The sequence below is a fragment of the Saccopteryx leptura genome, chromosome 3 (genome assembly GCF_036850995.1).
Source record: "Saccopteryx leptura isolate mSacLep1 chromosome 3, mSacLep1_pri_phased_curated, whole genome shotgun sequence".
NCBI classification, from domain to species: Eukaryota; Metazoa; Chordata; class Mammalia; order Chiroptera; family Emballonuridae; genus Saccopteryx; species Saccopteryx leptura.
Genome location: NC_089505.1, coordinates 40,762,397 through 40,782,669, shown reverse-complemented (window position 1 = coordinate 40,782,669; position 20,273 = coordinate 40,762,397). Strand labels below are relative to the sequence as shown.

At 39.0% G+C, this 20,273-nt stretch overlaps 1 protein-coding gene across 4 annotated transcripts in view; it reads left to right on the top strand.

Moving 5' to 3' along the window:
* The window catches only part of PKIB (cAMP-dependent protein kinase inhibitor beta), a 124,820-nt gene that overhangs the window by 66,031 nt on the left and 38,516 nt on the right, over positions 1-20,273 (top strand). For 2 of the 4 annotated variants that reach the window (XM_066373342.1, XM_066373346.1), the window contains exon 2: positions 2,751-2,815. The exons of the other annotated variants lie outside the window; for them this stretch is intronic. The gene's annotated coding sequence lies outside the window, so the exon portion shown is untranslated. The remainder of the gene's footprint in view (positions 1-2,750; positions 2,816-20,273) is intronic. 4 annotated transcript variants of the gene reach the window in all.

Sequence of the window (20,273 nt, the reverse complement as noted above, 5' to 3'; positions counted from 1 at the left end):
AAATTATATTAGTCTAGTAGTGTAGTAATACTTATAATTTATAAAAATAAATATTCATAAATATATGTGTGCTCAATATAGCTTTTTTGTTGTTATGAGGGGCATGCCACTGTTCTTGAACCTTGTCGGTATTAACTTCTTTTTTGTTAGTGAAATTTTTAGTGACTGATAACTTTAAAAAGGAGTAGAGACTCCCTGTCTTTTAATCTTTAACATATTTGGGTTTAGCATATCCCCTGTAAATCTGAATTTTGATGTGTGCAAGTAATAAAAAAATATGTATGGAATATTATTTTCCAAGTCCATTGCATAAGTATATTTGAATGTAGTATAAGCACAAGGATGGGGAGAGGGAAAATAACTGTTACTCTCCTATTTTTTTTGTTTTGTTTTTTGGTTCTATTGTTATGAACAGAGTTAGGTGGAAATTTATAAAATCAAATCACAAATTTAATCATGGGCTAGATATAACAATTACGGAGATTTTTTAAACATGCATGTTAAAGACACAAATAACAATATTTAGTTTTATCTGACTCTAAACTAGATTCCTCTTTGATGTTTCTACTAGCTCTGTACCAAGAGTTGTATACAGGTGTGAAAAAACGAGACTATAAAAGTATGTTTTCTTGCCTGACCAGGCGGTGGCGCAGTGGATAGAGCTTTGGACTGGGATGCCGAGGACCCAGGTTCAGGACCTTGTGGTCGCCAGCTTGAAGGCGGGCTCATCTGGCTTGAGCAAAAAAAAAAAAAAAGGCTCACCAGCTTGGACCCAAGGTCGCTGACTTGAGCAAGGGGTTACTCGATCTGCTGAAGGCCCGCGGTCAAGGCACATATGAGAAAGCAATCAATGAACAACTAAGATGTCTTAACAAAAAACTGATGATTGATGCTTCTCATCTCTCTCCGTGTCTGTTTATCTGTCCCTATCTATCCCTCTCTCTCTGTCCCTGTAAAAAATTAAAAAAAAAATTAAAAAAAAAAGTATGTTTTCTTAATCTTGTTCTTTAGGGGTGCATATTTGCAGTTTATTACATAAACTTTGAAGTTTATAAATTTTTATTTTTACTTCTTCTTATATAAATGTTTTCATTTATTTTTCTCTTTTTCTTCTGTTTCTTATATTTGAACAAATAAAACTCAATTGACGGGAAACAGTCCCAGATCCAGAGTGAGAGGAACAGTGAAACCATAGGGAATGCTGGATAGGAACAAGGTTAAAAAATACCTGCTTTTGATTTTAAATTCTTCCAGGGTGGTGGAATGTGCATTCAAGCAGCTCTGAGTCTGAAAAACACCTTGACACTAAACAGATATTTATTGTGTTTCTCTCACAATATGAAAAACATTGTGCAAGATGAATGAGTCATGGTCCGTGCCCTCAAAAGGCTTCGAGAGACTTAGGTGAGGTGGGGTTGAGAAGGCAGGCAATAATCAGAATTTTATAATCTATGTGATGAGTTCAACAATAGAGAAATATCAGACGAGAAATATCAGAGTGTTTTAGAGTCCAAAGGAGGGACTCTTCCTAGCCTGTGGGGGCAGAGATGCCCAGGTAACCCTGAATGGATGGAGAGATGTTAAGCAGCAGAAAGGAGGGGATGAAGGTAAAGAATTTCAGCCACAGGGGAAATATAAACACAGCAGACAGTTGCCATTGGCTGGGGGTGCCTTCAGAGCTTTAGGGATAGTGCAGGTTGACCAGAGGTGAAAATGAAGAGGAGGTAGATGGGGATGGGGGCAGCTCCTGGAGTGTACCGTGGACCCTGTGAAGGGGCTTGGAATTGATTCTGTAGGTGATGGCGAGGTTGCAAAGGATTAACCATAGAATGATCATGAATAGATTTACTTTGAAATAATTCCACCTGCACTTTTTTGTAAAGAATGGATTTGTAGGAAACAAGAATGAGTACAAGAAATCATTTTAGGACATTATTGCAGCAGTTCAGGATGAATGAATGGCAGGCTGAACTAGAACAGTGGGAGTGTGCTGGAGGAAATATATATATATATAAAGCACACTATTTCCCTGAGTGGCTAATGGGAATACTGATGGTTCATGCTCCTAGCATTTTTCATCCTTCTGTGTCTGGTGCTAAACTTTGAGACACTGGGTCCTTTCTGTGAACAGGGATTATATCTGTGTAGGAATCGTATCTTGGTTTCTAAGAGCAAGATGGTCAGATTCCTTCTACATGGCAGGTGTGGGAGCTGGGAATATTGGTACAATGACTCAGGGTACTCACGGAAAATGCAAAACATGTAAAAATCCTCTGTGGTCATATCCAAAAGTGTGATATATTTTTACAGTCCTCCAAAGATGTAGTCATGTCAAACATTTTATTTTTTTATAGTTATAGAATTATAAAATTTTATTTTCAATAAACAAATATCTATTGAGCCCAGTATAATTTTTTGTCATTTTTCTATGCCTACAAATGTTTGCCTTAATAGTCATTTTTAGAGGGTTACTTTCTCAACTTGACATTAATCTCTATTGAAATAATTATCTACTGCATTTTGTAGCTGGTTATCTTAGGTACTAACATGTGTTGCTTGAAATGAAGCCCTTTTGATTTTCAATACAAAATTTTGGTGTAGAATTGGAGGTTCTGCTTGTCCTGAAAGTCAGGCAAGTCTTTAACTAAAAAAAAAAAAAAAAAAAAAAAAAAAAAAGGAATTAAAGTTTGATAATCTAACTAGATTTTTACTTTTTGATTCCTCATAAATATATATTTTTTAATTTGCAGGAAAGGAAGTTTATCAGAATTTCTTTCTAAACCTGTCTTAGAAGTAACATTTTAATCAGTGATTTGTAAGTATTCTTTTCTTCTTTATTGGGAAATTAAATATTGATTTTGTGGGAGAAATGGCTGTTTCAGCAAAAACATTTTACAGGATATAGCTATATAATCTGAGTTGGCATGCCAAATTTGAATGAGAAAAAAGAAAACACAAAAATCACTGCTCAAGCAGAGAAAAGAAAACAAAGAACTTAAACTTTAATCAGAAAACCTTTCCAAATCTATCTATAGCTAGTGTATGTTTGATTTATTTTTTACAGTTTCTCTTCTTGATATCATTCTCATTACTTATTTCTTTTTGTGAAAATATGTGTGTTCACATATTTTAAAAATTCTGTAACATCAATGGGAAGGAAGTAGAAGAGGGCAGGGTGTGAACACAGGAAAGGAAAGAATTTGTATTCCACTAAAAGTTATGTGATTTGGGGCAACTTTATATTTTCCATGAACACCTGTAGTGAATTAAAAAAACAAATTGAACCTTGGTCTCATAAAAAACTAAGGTTCCTCGGTTCTTCTGGTTTCATCATATTTTTGAAATGCCTGTTAATGTGCTAAACTCCAAAACAGTTAACTCAGTAATGGGGGGTCTGGGAGACCCCTCCTATTTCAAGTTAGCAAGGAATCAAGACATGCCTATCTTTCCATAGATATTTTATTAAATGAGTTGAGAAGAAACAATGAGAGAGGGGGAAAGGTTTGTCTTAAAAATGTATCTGTAATATAGCATTTTATATTTTATCCCTTGAAAGACATTTTAAGTTTAATATAGTCCTGTTTTATCTAGCACTAACGCAAAGAGTCAGCATATTGAGTTAAAGAGATAGAAATTACAGACGTCCCCAAACTACGGCCCGCGGGCCGCAATGCGGCCCCCTGAGGCCATTTATCCAGCCCCCACTGCACTTCTGGAAGGGGCACCTTTTTCATTGGTGGTCAGTGAGAGGACCACTGTATTTGGCAGCCCTCCAATGGTCTGAGGGACAGTGAACTGGCCCCCTGTGTAAAAAGTTTGGAGACCCCTGAACCTGTGATGTAAAGACAGATTAGGATGCAGAGTTTTAAATAACTAAGGTCTGGAGTTGGGTAGGTTCCTCACTAGGTGTGTAAGACCTTGCACAGTTTTGGGCTTCTCAACTAAAATAAACATTTGTGTTTGAACGTTGTTGACTTGAAATGATGACTACCTTCAATAATTTTATGACTCCAGGAAGTTCCTGAAATGTTGCTTAGTAGCTAATGGTTATTTTATCTTGGTTGGTATGTGATTATTCTAGTAATACTAATATTTGTGTAGTAGCTAATAAAATCAACCAACAGGAACTGAGTCTGAGTTCTAACATGCTTCATCAGATAAGACTTCAGAAAATTGTTTAATTGGAAGGTGTACTGAACTCATAATTACACATTCTGTAGCATTTGTAGGCTGTTTCTCAGTATGTGGCATTAGTTTTCTGTTCCAGTGCATCTGTGTGTGAATCTTGTGGTTTTGGGCAAGTTACGTGAATTCTCTAATTCTTCTATTTATCAGTAAAATGAGGGTAAAAATGCCTGTGTTACTAGGCATTCTTGATACTGTGTTAACAGGCTTGTTATGGGTATTAAATAAAATTATGAAACAGTATAATCTAAATAATAATGAAATAAACCTATTCTACAATCGTAGTTTTTTTCTTTACTATGTTGTTTCATAGATTTGAATTTCCTTTACATAATCTCATTTTTCAGCATATGTAAACTATGTAAGCATCTTAGTTAATTCACATGAAAGTGATCTACAGGCTACCTTTTGAGAAACACTGATTTTTTTTTTAAATGATGCCCCAGTTACAGTAGTTGATTATTAAAATCACATGGGTACTTTGTAAAAAATATATATCATTCTTAGGGCTCCTTGGAGATATGAATTTGGCAGGCTTTGGCACTTGTGTTTTCAAAAATTTGCCAGGCTGATTCTGATGTTTGCAAACCACTGCTTTACAGCCTCACCGTCCTAACATTTTCTTGATACAGCTTTGGGCTGCTCTTACCATATGTGAATAAGGGGAAATCATTCTGGGTAGGCATTTCGGCTAGTACAGATCTAGTTTATAAGAGTGAAAAGGGTGAGTTTGGATGTCTGCATTTACATACATTAACCACTGACAGTCTTTTCAACCTTGGTTGTGTCACAGCTGTAAGTCAATCCAACTGTCAAGCCCATAAATTGCAGAATTCCTGAATAAGAAAGGGCTACTGGAAATCATCTCTTTCAAATCTTTTCCTTCATAGAGGAAGGAAGAAAGGCCCAGAGATTTGCCGAATGACACAGGACAAGAGCTGGGCTTACACCGATTTCTGCCACTAGCTCAGTTGCATTTCCATTGCAATTGGTTGGCCCTGATTCTGCCATTTCAAGCACCTGCAACACCTACAAAACCAGCTTTTCCAGTGCTGGCTGTAGTCCTCAAGGCAGATGTGGAGCTTCCCTACTTAATTGTTCAGCTGTCAGAAAGTGAGAGCTTTTCCTTTCCAACTTCATTCTCTGCCGTGACTAAAGAGAGACAGGCAGGCCACCGAGGGAGTGACAGTGCTCACCAGGACAGGCAGCCTGCTCCAGCAGTGGCATCGTCTTCTCCATCCCCTCCTGGATTCTTTTCTTAGCCTAGCAGTGTGTGCCTTTTCCCAAATTACACGGCTCTCAACAACAGGACCGCCTAACCAGGCAATGGCGCAGTGGATAGAGCGTCGGACTGGGATGCAGAGGACCCAGGTTTGAGACCCCGAGATCACTAGCTTGATTGCGGGCTCATCTGGTTTGAGCAAAAGCTCACCAGCTTGGACCCAGGGTCACTGCTTCGAGCAAGAGGTTACTCGGTCTGCTGAAGGCCCGCGGTCAAGGCACATATGTGAAAGCAATCAATGAACAACTAAGGTGTCGCAACGAAAAACTGATGATTGATGCTTCTTATCTCTCTCTGTTCTTGTCTGTCTATCCCTCTCTCTGACTCTCTCTCTGTCCCTGTAAAAAAAAAAAAAACAACAACAACAAAAAAGAAACCCAGCAGGACCACCATCATAATCTGACTTCTTATGCTGGCATTACCTGTTTTTATAGTGTCTCCCTTGTCCTTATTTGGACATTATACACCTCTGAGTGCTATTACTTCAATAAACATTAAGTACTGTTTCATTCCAAGAACAGTCTTAGATACCAAAAACACAAAATGAATTCAGCATGGTCCTAGTTTCAGAAGAGTTCACACAATCATAGTGAGCGGGGGGAGGCTGGCACGGAAGATGCTGCAGGAATGCTTGCTCCCACAAGAGCTTTGAGCCACTTCTTAGGGGAGTCAAAGAAGCTTTGGCAAGAAGGTGACACTGATCTGTTTTGGGTTCCAAAGTCCAAAATGTGTGGAACATGAAGAATGTGTTTCCAAGGCTTAACAAAGAGAACTGATGTGACTGGGTTTGATCAGTCAGGTATCAGCTTGTTGGGAAGAAAGACACAGTACAACGTGTGGCAGGAGACCTGGCTCTTGCCCTCACACTACCACCCTGTGTGACTACTGGCGATCCAGTCAGACTCTCCAGCCTTCGTTGGACTACTCGTCCAATTTATTCAAATAATAAAATTCATGTTCTTGGTTGTCCTGTATCCCAGGATACAGTCCAGTAAAGGAAAAGTGCCTCCCAGACAAAGTGCTGTCTGAATGGAGGCCTCAGTTTTGAGCAGTTGTTGAGTTGGTGAAGAGAAACTTTGGAAAGATGGTGCTCCAGCCAGGAGGAGCTGAGTCCATCCATTGCCCTGAACCCAGAGGTGAACAGGTAGCAGTTTCTTTCAACTCTGGATCTCAGGGGTGTGAGTGACTAGGAAGTAAGCAGAGTGCAAATCATGCAGGGTGTTGTTAGGCTAAGGATCTGGGTGACCTTATTCTGGTATTAGGGGAGTGAACGAAAAACTGAATAGTGAGATTTTCTTGGCAATGTAAAAAAAAGGACTAGAGGCTTGGGCCGGTTGGCTCAATGGTAGAGCATCGGCCTGGCGTGCAGGAGTCCCGGGTTTGATTCCCAGCCAGGTCACACAGGAGAAGCGCCCATCTGCTTCTTCACCCCTACCCCTCTGTTCCTCTCTGTCTCTCTCTGCCCCTCCTGCAGCCAAGGCTCCATTGGAGCAAAGTTGGCCCAGGCGCTGGGGATGGCTCTATGGCCTCTGCCTCTGGCGCTAGAATGGCTCTGAATGCAACAGAGCAACGCCCCAGATGGGCAGAGCATCGCCCCCTGGGGGGCATGCCGGGTGGATCCCGGTCGGGTACATGCGGAGTCTGTCTGCCTCCCCGTTTCCAACTTCAGAAAAATACAAAAAACAAACAAACAAACAAAAAAACAACCACAAAAAATGGACTAGAGGGCAGCAAGTCTGAGGCAGAATAATCAGTGGCATGGGTCATCGACTGTAAAAAGGCTGGTGACTTCAACTAGGATAGTAAAAGAGGGTGAGCAGAGTAGTTGGTCCATCAATTGATGAGCTGTTTAGTAAGTAAAATTTATATGAGTTGATGACTATGAGTAAGGGTGAAGGATGCCTCCTGGGCGTCTGAATGGAGCAACTGGGAAAGAAAACTCAGGAGGAGGAACAGGTTTTGAAAGGAAGACAAAGATCTTTAACCTGAGTGGCTGAGACCAGCTCATCTTTCCTGGGGTTGTTCAAGATTAACTCCACATTGTCATAGTTAATCTTCTCAATTGTGGGAGGTATTATGTAGTTTCAGAAGATGTGGAAGCTGAGGCTCAGAGAGCTTAATACCTTTCCTAAGGTGTCTTAGCCTATAGGTAGTAGAGCCAAAAGTTCACAGCAGTGTGCTATGCCAGGTCAGTTTCCTTCTACAAGAACTGTACCTTCTGTTGTAACTGTTCACCTTCCTTTCACTCTGACACACATAATTCTGTGAAAATACGGTAGATCATTTGTAGAACACAAATAACGTTAGACGTTAGGGAGTGTTAAATTGAAGGCATAAACTCTCCTTTCTAATTTATCATTCTTTCACTTAGACGACTATAATTGCCTCCAAATTTATCTGTTGAATCCACTCTTCTTATTTTCCAATCTATCCTCTTCATTGTAGCTAAAGAAAACTTTAAAGTTCAATTTTGACCATCACACTATAGCTTAAAACCTTCAATGACTTCCCAATCACTGTTAAGATAGACCAATTCCTTAACATGCTTCAGTGACATGGCCCCTGCTAACTGATCTTCATCTTGGGCCATTTTCTACCTTCTCTGTATTCAGGCTACACTGGTCTTTCTTAACGTCCTGAGCTGTCCTGTGCCCATCTCCTCTGTATAAAATTCTCTTTTTCTGTTTCTATATTGGCTAATGTCTTTTCTTCCTTAGTATCTCTGCTCCTATTGTCAGTGAGTCAGGTTCACTCACACCTTGTCATTTCTGATCTAAAACATATCAGTTTGTATTTATACATGGACTTGTACTGATTATTTTTCTTCACCCATTAGATTACATAAAAGCAGTTACAGAGCTGTTTTTCCAGGCACATTATGTGGCACTCAATAGATATTTAAAAAAAAAAAAAAATAGATATTTTCCAAGTGAATTAATAAATTCATAAGGGAATGAAAGTGATTCAGGATCTATATCTGACTATTGATTTGGTATATTCCTGTTTAAAATGGGCAAAAAAAGAACATTTTCTTTTATTCCTATAAAGTAAACCGAGTTTCAGTCACACACACGATTATTTTTTAATACCTCAGTGACATAGTATTTCCTTTGGTATTATATTGTAATTGTTTTCCCTTTCTCAAGCCAATTTTATTTTGCTTAGTAAATGAAGCTAATTCCAACAGCATAGGGGTAATTACCGAATTGACATTTTTGGGATTAAAGCAATTAAACCAAAGCAATTAAAATTTGGAAATGGCAACTATAAAAGAATAATATGCCATCATTCAGTTTACCAATGAAGGATGGAAATGTGTTATAATTTGTTTTTAAATGTCACACCATTATTTGCACTTGCTAATTAAATAAGACTCTTTCATACTAGCCTTGCTAAAAATAATTTAGAATTTTCAGGAGTGATACACACACATATTATATATATTATAATATATATTATATATGTATATTTATATATAAATAATATATATTTATATATATTTAATATATATATTATGTATATATTTTTTTCCTTCAAGAATGATTCTCTGCCATGTAACTTACCTTAGTCTAACAAGTGAGGCTTGGAGCAGGCCTAGGGGAGGATGCCAGCAATGTCAGCCCAAGCCCTAAAGCAAAGTAGGATATCAGTGCTTAAAATCAGCTCCCAGGCCTCTGGACTGAACAAATGATGGGACTGTGGGATGGAATTCAGCATGAGAGATTGTTGTATTCTATTCTCCAGATAATATTGCTAAGCACCTCCCCCCTGAACTGTCTACTGAACATTGACCATCGTAATTATCTAGTCTTTCAATCTCTAAGAGTTGAGAGAATTAGATTAGATAAAGGCTATTTTTTTTTAATTTAAATAGTTTATAATTGTAAGTGGACTAAGAGGTGAATTAAAAGTAGGTGGAGGAAGGCTTACATGCTAGAAGATAAAGTTATGGTTTTTACAGAGGACAGGGTGCTGGCCACTGGGACCAGGACTTGTGATATAGTCCATTGTTTGCCAGCATGGAGATCCAGATCTCCTAGGATTCCATACAGTTATTGGAGGGGTCCCCAAAGCCATCTATCTGTCTAAATAAATACTGTCCTGTTCTGTATATATTACCACTTTAACAATACAGATTATGACTATAAAAATAAGAATTATTAAAAAAATACTTATTTCATAGTAACTTTTTATTTGTTATACATTTTCTCAATCAAGAGATATGTAAAAAATGTAGGTTCTCCAACCTTGAGGGGTCATCTTGTGATCAAATCCCAGTAAACATAGTTACAGCTCCCATATTACAGGATGTACACTAATTGTCTTTCCCACACCTAGTATTTCAGAGAACCCTCAGATACCATGACCCTATCTTGAGTACTACCTGTCACTTGTTCTGGGATGATGCTCTGGTCTCTCTGCTCAGCACTTCCTGCTGACTCCTAAAGCTTTTTGATGCTGATGCAGCTTTCTTTAGTCTACGTCACTTTAAGATTGTCCTCAGGATCCTCCTTTGTTGCCCAGAACAGAGATCTCACCCAGATGGCTGTGGTACATAGTGAACTTTACCTAAATCTTGAGAATAATCTGAGAGAATTATAGTGCAGAAATGGGAAATTTAGAATTGGATATGCAACATCTTTACTACTGGTTTCATTAATTGTGCCTGTTCACAGGGTTCCCCGCTGATTGGCTCTCTCTTTCCATCCTAACATTTTGTTTCATGTATCTCCCCACTTTCCACAGGCCAGGTGGTTTCAATTTTGTCCTGTTTCCCTGGAATCTAGGCTACAGTCCCTCTCCCTACATGTAAATAAATCAGTACCTGTTAAGAATTGTTATATTCTGGCAGTTCTGCAATTCAGATCCCGATGAATACAGCTTTTAAATTACAACAATAAGTAATTGTTATTGTCTGAATCTCATCATTATAAAGCAAGATTCTTATTTAACCAAGCCTCCCTCACCTCAACAATCTGCTCTCAAGTAAGAGAGCTTTATCAATAAAAGGGTTGAATGACTTTTTTCATAGAGCTTTAGAACAGATTGACTTCTAAGCAAGGCTCAAGATCAGAGTATGGACATGCCTTTCCCTAACAGACTTGACAATCAGAAACCTTCCCCAGAGCTCGTGAAGGCCTGGCAGAAGGTCCAGCCTCCCCCTCTCCACTCCCGGAGGCTGGAGCTTTTCCCTTCACAAATTATATCCACCATGTGCACTCAATCAAGTGATCTGCTGTTAAAAAATGATTTTTATCCTTCACCACTTAGAAACCACCATTACTGGGGGATAAATACTGGCCCAAACATCCAGTGACATGATGTTTAAACTTGATTCAGAAATTAACCAGATCTCTATGAAACCATCAATCTGGTCTCAAAATCAAGGTTGCTTTGTTTGTTGATTGATTAATATGTTGATTACTTAAATTTTTTTAAGCCTCAAGATTCTCAGATATCTCCAAGTTACTTCTGGATTCTCAATTGTTTTGGTTTTCTCTTGACTGTTGTTAATGGCATTAATTAGTTTGACTTTGCATTAATTCTATTAAATTGTAAAATGGGACAAAAAAATCTTGATTAGGTATGCTGTGGTTAAGGCCAGATAGACACTTGTGTTATACAGAACATTACATCTCAATCTTTAAAATTAACTTATTAAAATATTTCTATGCAGTTTTGTTTTTTGTTTTTAACCTTCACCTTTGGCACCCTGCCCCTCATACCCTTCCCCTCTGTTCTCTGTATCTATGAGTCTGTTTTTGTTTGTTTATTTTATTCATTAGATTCTACATCTAAGTGAAATCATATGCTACTTGTCTTTCTCTGACTGCCTTATTTCACTCAGCATAATACTCTCCTGGTCTATCTATGCTGTCACACAATGTAGTAAAAGAAGGATAAATGGTGATGGAAGCAGATTTGACTTGGGGTGATAAACACATGGTGCAGATGATGTGTTATCTAACTGTACACCTGTAACATATAATTTTATTAATCAAGGTCAGCCCAATTAACTCAATTAAAGAAAATAAACTAAAAAAATAAATAAACATATTTCTATATATTTTTAAATTTAGAACACACTTATTAATATTCACCCAGCTGCTGAACTTCACAGGTTATATGAGCTGACCAGGCAGTGATGCAGTGGATAAATCATTAGAGGACCCAGATTTGAAACCCTAGGTCACCAGCTTGAGTGCAGGCTCTCTGGCTTGAGCATAAGATCATAGACATGACCCCATGCTCATGGTTGCTGGCTTGAGCAAGGGGTCACTTACTCTGCTGTAGCACCCCCACTCCCCCGGTCAAGACACATATGAGAAAGCAATTGATGAACAACTAAGGAGCCCCAACAAAGAATTGATGCATCTTTAGTCACTTGCCCCCAGTTATAGATGGAGATAGAGTTGGGAGCTGAATCATATGTTTCCATCACTATCCTTAATTTTTAAAATGGAAGTAGCAACTAAACTAAATTAGAAGGGGAGATTGTGCCAGAGTGCAGATAATATTTTAAAATTGCAGTTTTAAAAAGACTAAAAATTCTATTTATAATGACCACTATGCATATGAGAAATAGAGATGAGAATGACTCAACATATGTTTCCTTGATAAATCTGGAGGCAAGTTGTAGATAGAATTCAAAGAAAGGGAAGACTCTCAGGTTCAACAGAGTTTACCTCATGCATAAACACAGCAGCAGAGTGACTACCCCATATAGCCTCAGAAAAACAAATGCTTACCCCCCCCCCAAATACTCAGTGAAACTATTATGGTGTGACCGAACTGGCTTATCTTAAATTAAAAATACATCAAAAAAACAAAGTGTTTTGGACTCTTGAAAGCCATTGGATTTATAATGTACTGAAAAACAGGTTTTGAAATTTAATCTTGGCAATTAATAATACTCTAAAATACAGAGGCTATTTGAGTTAACAGGAGATCGGCATCTCTGCCTTCTCTCCATGCTCCATTGAGGATTTGCTCAGTAAAGCAACACACACAAATAGGCAAAAAGAAAAATAAAAACTGAAAAGAATATGAGCATTTGTATAGTTTTTTATTATTTCCCACCCCCATAATAGAAGCTTCTAAAAATGCCAGAATGCTCCTCTTCTCTGACCCTGTGATGTGTGATTATTGTTGCTGTCCTGCAGATCCCCAAATGCAAGTACTATATGATAGAGTATGTAGCTGGAATCGAATGAACAAGTTAAACTGAGGAACAAAATTAAAACAGAGTCATGGATACATGGAGCAGGCTGACAGCTGTGGGGCGGGGTTTGGGGAGCCACATGATAGAAGGTGAAGGGATTAAGCAAACGTGTGCACACACACACACAGGAGTGAGAATGTATATATATAAAACACAGACACAAACAACAGTGTGGTGACAACCAGAGGGAAGGGGGGGTAAGTGGAGGTGGGGGGATGGGGATGAAAGAGACTTTGCCTGGGACGATGAGCACATCATGGAGTATGCAGATGATGCATACCTGAAACTGTACCCCAGTAAACCCACTAAAATAAAGAAATTTAAAAAAAGAAGCCAAGTCCTTCAGAACTGAAAGACCCAAGAACAATTGCCTGGTGACACAAGAGTCACTTCAACCAGAGCACTTTTTATTCAAATGAAACGAGAGCTATCATATACACACTGATTAGATTTTTCTTTAATCTCATATTTTTTAATACAAGTAAGATTTTTTTTTTGAGAAAGAGAGAAAGACAGGAATGGAAAGAGAAGGTGAGAAGCATCAACTAGTAGTTGCTTTGCTTTAATTGTGCATTGATTGCTTCCGAGAGAGGGAAGAGAGAGAGAAAGCGGCATCAATACATAGTTGCTTTCGCTTTAATTGTACATTGAGCTTCTTATATGTGCCTTGACTGGGGGCCCTGCTAGTGTTCCCTTGCTCAAGCCAGTGACTTTGGGCTTTACATGCCGGCGATCATTGGGCTCAGGCTGGCAAGCTTTGGGATCTTGTGGATGATCCCCACCCCCCGGGCTCAGGGCCAGTGACCTCAGCATTTTGGTTGACAGTTTATCCATTGCACCACCACTGGTCAGGCCAACTGAGATTTTTTTTTAAAAAGTAATTTTTGTCCATCTAGCTAAAGAAATTCCAAATTTTGAGGTTATTGTAATGAATACACCTAGTTCATAAGTCATTAAAGTAAGTCAGATTGGTTTTTGAATACTTATAAATGAATTAGAATATGTTTGGTTCACTACTTTCCTCTTTAGTTCCTGGCTATTTCTGATGAATGATTGGGAAATGTAGGAGGGTTTGAGTTAAGAAGGCTTATTGTGTACTAAGAGGAGTGAAAGAGGTGACAGCTGAAAGCTACTTAATTACTAGAAAGAAAACTATAAAAATAGAAGATTCTGCCTACATTGCAAAGGAAAATCAAGGGATACTTTAGTTATTGAGAAACCATTACATGACAGGGACTAGGAAAACTGAGGGTCAAAGAGGTTAGGAAATTTGCTCAATGTTATGTAGTTGGTGGTGTTCAGAAGGCCTGATGTGACATGGGTAAGAGTGGCAAGATGACTTGAAAGGTCTTTCTTTGTTCAGATATCCTGTCAACTTAGGGCATTCACTTAAGAAACAGAGCTCTTTTGTCATATTTGATAACATAAGCTTCCTATATATACCGACAAGATTTGCAAATGATGTAGATTGCATAGTCAGATAGATATGAACTTTATTCAGAAAGCACTCATTGAACACCTACTGTCCACTGTTCACATTTAAACCTAATTATTTTTGTCTCCCATGAGGTATGGTCTTCTGGAGGGGTAAAACAAGTTACTCTCAAATAATATTTAGTGGACAACATATTAAACTAATTTAGTGGTGAACTTCAGGGTTGGTTATCAGAATGAAAGGTGAAAGAGCCCAGGGTGACTGATGTAGCCAAGGTCATCAGTATATGTCCTGATAGAGCCAGGTAGTCTTGTGATTTGTTTAATTTGTAATTTACTACAAGAAAATTTTTAATAAGGTCTGAAATTGGATGAATAGTTCTCCAAGGCTGTGTGTATGCATTGATATACTTTGCTTAAAATGACCAGTAAAATAGTTCAATCTTTTGGGTTATACATACTAACAGGCTCAGAAGCAACATAATTTATGGTTTTATGGGTGGGTTTTTTTTTCAGTATATTTTTAGAGAAAGATGGAGAAGAATCTGATTTAAACATTACCAATTCAGTTGTTAAACTTGTGTGACAACAATAATTTCTTACAGTACTTGAAAACATATGGTGTCAAACTGAATTGAAGTTGCTAGGTAAGGCACTAGGAGTGCACATTGTTAACAGACAGTGCAGGTGAGCCTTATGAGCAGGTAAATCTAGGAACACTGCTCAATTCATTTGGAATAAGATTATAGGCTTTTTACCCACTCTTACTGACTCTATTTCTCTCCTCTTCCATTAAGATTTTTCTTCCCCCCATTTCTTCATTCCTTGCTTCCCTCTGCTCATTTTGGTTTGACCTAATCCAGGGAAGCCTGCTCCCCTCAACTCTCTCTCTGGGCATGCGCACCCACAGAATGGCCGCACCCTTTTCTGACATAATCATTGATGGGGAGTGGGAGATCAGACTCGCCTCTGTCCCACTTTATTGTTGTGATTAGGTGGCACAGTCAGATCACAGATGAAAAGAGTTACAAAATTCTGCTCTTTCTTTCCTCTCTCTCTCAAAATGAATAAATAAAATCTTAAAAAAAAAAAAAAAAAAGCCCAACCTGTGGCAGTGCAATGGGTAAAGCTGTTGAGGTCACAGGTTCAAACCCTGTGTTTTCCTGGTCAAGCCACATATGGGAGTTGATGCTTCTTGCTCCTTCCCCCTCTTCTCTCTCTCTCTCTCTCTCTCTCTCAAAATGAATTTAAAAAAAATCTTTAAAACTCCATGCTCTTCACCAGGAGAGTATGCTGGGAAGCCCACTTGTCTGAGAACAAAAGGACTCACAAACCCACCCCCGTCTGAGCTAGAAGAGAGCCCAGACACTCCAGCTTATTGGGCCATTACATTCTTTTTCAAATCACAGGAAGAGCTATTTTACTTTAAATTCACTCTGTTAATCTCCAGGCTTGCATAGGTGAGATAAATTTTTCCAGACCTCACTTTTTTTTTTTTTTTTTGTCTTTTCCTTTCCACATTTTAATCAAGTGTTAAGGTAAAAAAATCTAGTTCTCAGTAGTGTGGCTCACAAGACAGGAGAGGAATTATTTTACACCGCCTGGTGTCAGGCTGTAATATGATAATGTGGCAAAGCTATAAAAAGAAAATATCCAAAGCTTGTAAAAAAATTCGAAAGAGGTCACTGATAGAGCAGATGGATGAAACTAAGTGCCTGATCATTTAGCAGCTACTGAGTTAAAAGGACACTCGAGCCAAGGTATACATAGCTAAGGCTGCTTGGAGGTCACCGAGTCGGCATTATAGCTTTCAAGGGGAAGGTTCAAAATTTAAAGTAAAATCCTTATTTATTTGTCTTACTGTATAAAAATGATTTAAAAGGGCCCTGGCCGGTTGGCTCAGTGGTAGAGTGTTGGCCTGGCGTGCGGGGGACCAGGGTTCGATTCCCAGCCAGGGCACATAGGAGAAGCGCCCATTTGCTTCTCCACCCCCCCACCCCCTCCTTCCTCTCTGCCTCTCTCTTCCCCTCCCGCAGCCAAGGCTCCATTGGAGCAAAGATGGCCCAGGCGCTGGGGATGGCTCCTTGGCCTCTGCCCCAGGCGCTAGAGTGGCTCTGGTCGCGGCAGAGCGACGCCCCGGAGGGGCAGAGCATCGCCCCCTGGTGGGCAGAGCATCGCCCCTGGTGGGCGTGCCGGGTGGATCCTGGTCGGGCGCATGCGGGAGTCTGTCTCTCCCCGTTTCTAGCTTCAGAAAAAAAAAAAAAATGATTTAAAAGTATAGTAAATACAGTGCAGTCAACTGCCAGTTACCTCCAGGAAATCTAACAGTGGGTTTCCTTTGCTGCATTCTTTGGGGCCTCCTTTCTTTTGTTATCAGAAAATGCCTTTCAGTTAAATGGCAAACTTATTTTCATATTTTAACAAAAGAAAAACTGCCAAGGTATTATGCAGCAATAAATAAAGTCTACAATTAAATCGAAAATAGCATAGAATCTTTAAACGAAAGTTTGTATTGACCTCTTAAGTATTTTCAATGCTAATTGTTGTGCAATTGCAGATAAGTTGCAGGGAAAAACTAACGTACCTGAAAATAACCATAAGTAAATTAGAGATAAGATTATATAACCCGCCTAATTTGTGGTGATGCAGTGGATAAAGTATCAACCTGGAATGCTGAGGTCCCTGGTTTGAAACTCTGGGCTTTCCTGGTCAAAGCACATATGGGAGTTGATACTTCCTTCTTTTCCCCACTTCTCTCTCTCTCTCTCTCTCTCTCTCCTCTCTAAAATAAAGTTTAAAAAAGAAAGAAAGAAAGAAAAAGATTATATGACCCGTAACAGGACTTTGCTCTCTGTTTATTCTGTTAAAGAGTTTTAAGGCATCTAAGTATGTGTTCACAGATTACATAAACAGTATAATTATGTATTTTATATAATAGTTAATGAGAATTATAAAGAAAACATAAAGTAATTTTTATTCAAAATTATGCATATTTCAATCATATAGTCTTCATTTTTATGATTCAAATTGAATTAAAGTTTTTACATGAGATAAATGCTTGAGTAATGTTTTGAGTTTGGTTCAACTCTGTGGATGCTATGTGGTTCAAAGAAAAAAATATTCTTGAAGTGATTTGTGCATATGATAGATGGCATAGTAAGTGATTTTTAGCTGGCCTCTAGGTTTCTAAGTTTAGACAGGTATTTCTGCTATTTTAATATCTTCTAAACTTATACGTGTCTATGATTCTAGACAGGAGGCAATGTAATGAAATAATTAAAATCCTATGTCTTGAAATCACACATAATACAGTTTAAATCTTAGAGCAAGTTCCTACTATCTGGAAGACTTAAATTGTCATCTCATTTGAATTATAGAAATATTTTCTCCTACCTTGTATCTCTGACATTTGTGGCAAGATTAAATAAAAAAAAAAATAGAACAGTGTACTACTTAGATAAGTAAGGGCTTAATTAAAAATAACTTTGTAAATATATATAAATAATTATTTGCCCTGGCCGGTTGGCTCAGCGGTAGAGCGTCGGCCTGACCCGGGTTCGATTCCCGGCCAGGGCACATAGGAGAAGCGCCCGTTTGCTTCTCCACCCCTCCCCCCTCTTTCCTCTCTGTCTCTCTCTTCCCCTCCCGCAGCCAAGGCTCCATTGGAGCAAAAATGGCCCGGGTGCTGGGGATGGCTCCTTGGCCTCTGCCCCAGGCACTAGAGTGGCTCTGGTTGTGGCAGAGCGACGCCCCGGAGGGGCAGAGCATCGCCCCCTGGTGGGCAGAGCTTCGCCCCCTGGTGGGCGTGCCGGGTGGATCCCGGTTGGGCGCATGCGGGAGTCTGTCTGACTGTCTCTCCCCGTTTCCAGCTTCAGAAAAAAAAAAAATAAATAAATAAAAATAATTATTTAAATTATTAATTAACTTTTTTTTATCTGCTTACAACTTCTTTTAACATTTTCTACAGACACTCTTTGCTTAGCAATGAATGGTACCTGTAATCTACAACAAAAGTTAACTTGAGTTTCTGATTGGTTTTTTTAAATGCAAACAAAGAGCCATAGTCTTAAAGGTCATAGGTGTCTCTGGAAAAATCCTGAATTTTATAGAGAAAAAAAATTTTTTTGAGCTATTTGAGACTGGAGAACTGAGAACAAACCTAAGAGTAGGAAAGAAGCATGTAATGACATAACAGTTAGTTTTATGTTTCTGAGAAGGAATTGAATTATTGCCTGGCTAGTGGGAGTCGAATTCAACATATAACAAGCCCTGAAGCATTGTCTGAGTCTCTGAGAAGGTGCCCAGGAATTTGGTCCACTGGGTTGAGCCAGAGGGAGTTTAAACAATAGAACTTAAATGAGGTTAGGATATACAAGTGTATAGAGGACTATGCCTTAATTCCCAGGGAAACTGAGTACCTTAAGGAAGGTCCATGTCTGGTACAAGATAGAGAAGCAATGGTAAAGAGAAGTGCTTTGGCAAATGGGCCTGGGTGATGCCTTAGAAGTTCCCAGGCCCTCAGAAGAGTACAAGAAAGTGACCGAAATGATGTCAAGAAAGGCAAAAAATGTTTTAAATAGACCATGGATTCTAAATATTCTAGGGTTGTAACAGAGAAGTTGCAGATGCACATGGTTATTATGCCTGAGACAACAGCTGTGGATCCCAGTGCACAATGATGAAACAAAACCACCCTCATTGCAACCCACTGGACACAAGACATATGTAGACCTAATACCTTGTCCTCTCTATTGTTAAGGTTCACTTTTAAGAGAGAAAGGTTAAGTCATATTGGTGGTAGGTTGTTTTAATAGCCCCCTATTCACCTCACTGATAAAAGAAGGATTCCCAGCCTAGGGTTATGAGGATGTATGACACTGACACCTGACACTGGAGAGGTGAGATCAGATTAGAGAGACAGTAATTTATTAGTCACACATACAGCCTTGGGAAGGAGGACACCATCCAGGGCCAAGCAGGGGCTGCACTTGGGAACAACCAGGGCTACGGGATATAGACTTTAGTATTAAGATGGTGGGCTGCTTCTTGCTTCCTGTGAGAGAATATGATTGGCTTGTTTGAGTAATTCTGCATGTAGGCAGGGAACTGAAACCTGCTACTCAGGGATGATCAGAAATTGTGTCTTGTGGCTTGATAAGGAAGGTTGTTTGGCTTAGGAGCTTTATCCATGGAGCAGAGTGAGGAAAACTTGGATTTTGGCATTCAAAGCTTATTTTATCAAGTGTCAAAGTGCCTCATTATACCAACCTTTAACATTTGCCAGGATGCTATAATTGACCCCTTGAGATCTTGACATCAGTCTAAACGGAGATGTCTGAGACTTTTAAAGAGCAAAGAAGGCACTTGGCCAGGAGGGAGAGGACCATATGTTGAGGTAGTTGTCAAAAATATTATTTTTAGAAGTGTCCCCATTTATAACCAATAAAGGCAATTGAGTGATCTGTGTGGCACTAGTGTAGGAAGTGGGTATACTCAAGAAGTGGGCATAAATGTTGCACTTGTGATTTATATAGGAGTTCTTTGAAGAGCCCATTAAACCTCTAAATTTAACTGCTTGGAGTTGGAAGGTTGGAGACTCCAGGAGAGGAGAAGCTTGAATGCCTTCTTCAAGAGCCCAGTACTGTGTATTTTGAGAAGTAAGATGAGGGGATTGGTCACTATCAGTAGTGTCTAGAATTCCAAAGGGGATACAGGGTATCCTCAAGAGACCTTGTAATGTGGTCTTAGTATACATAGAGAAATATATTACCATGATTTATATTTGGATCCCTGTGAAGCAAGAGATTCCCAGAGTTCTTTACTCTAAAGGGGGCAGCTCTTAGGTAATGGCCTAATTATTTGTAAAATTGTACATATGGGGCCACTTGTTGATTGGAGTTTGTCAATTGTGCTAGCCTTTGGGTTCTATGGGTAGCCTCATAAATGTGTACATCCTTTTTTTTTTTTAAAAAAAACATCAGTTAGACCAATGTTTCTTTTTTTTTTTAATTTTTCTTTTATTAATTTTTAGAGAGGAGAGAGAGAGAGAGAGAGAGAGAGAGAGAGAGAGAGAAGGGGGAGGGAGGAGCAGGAAGCATCAACTCCCATATGTGCCTTGACCAGGCAAGCCCAGGGTTTTGAACCGGCGAC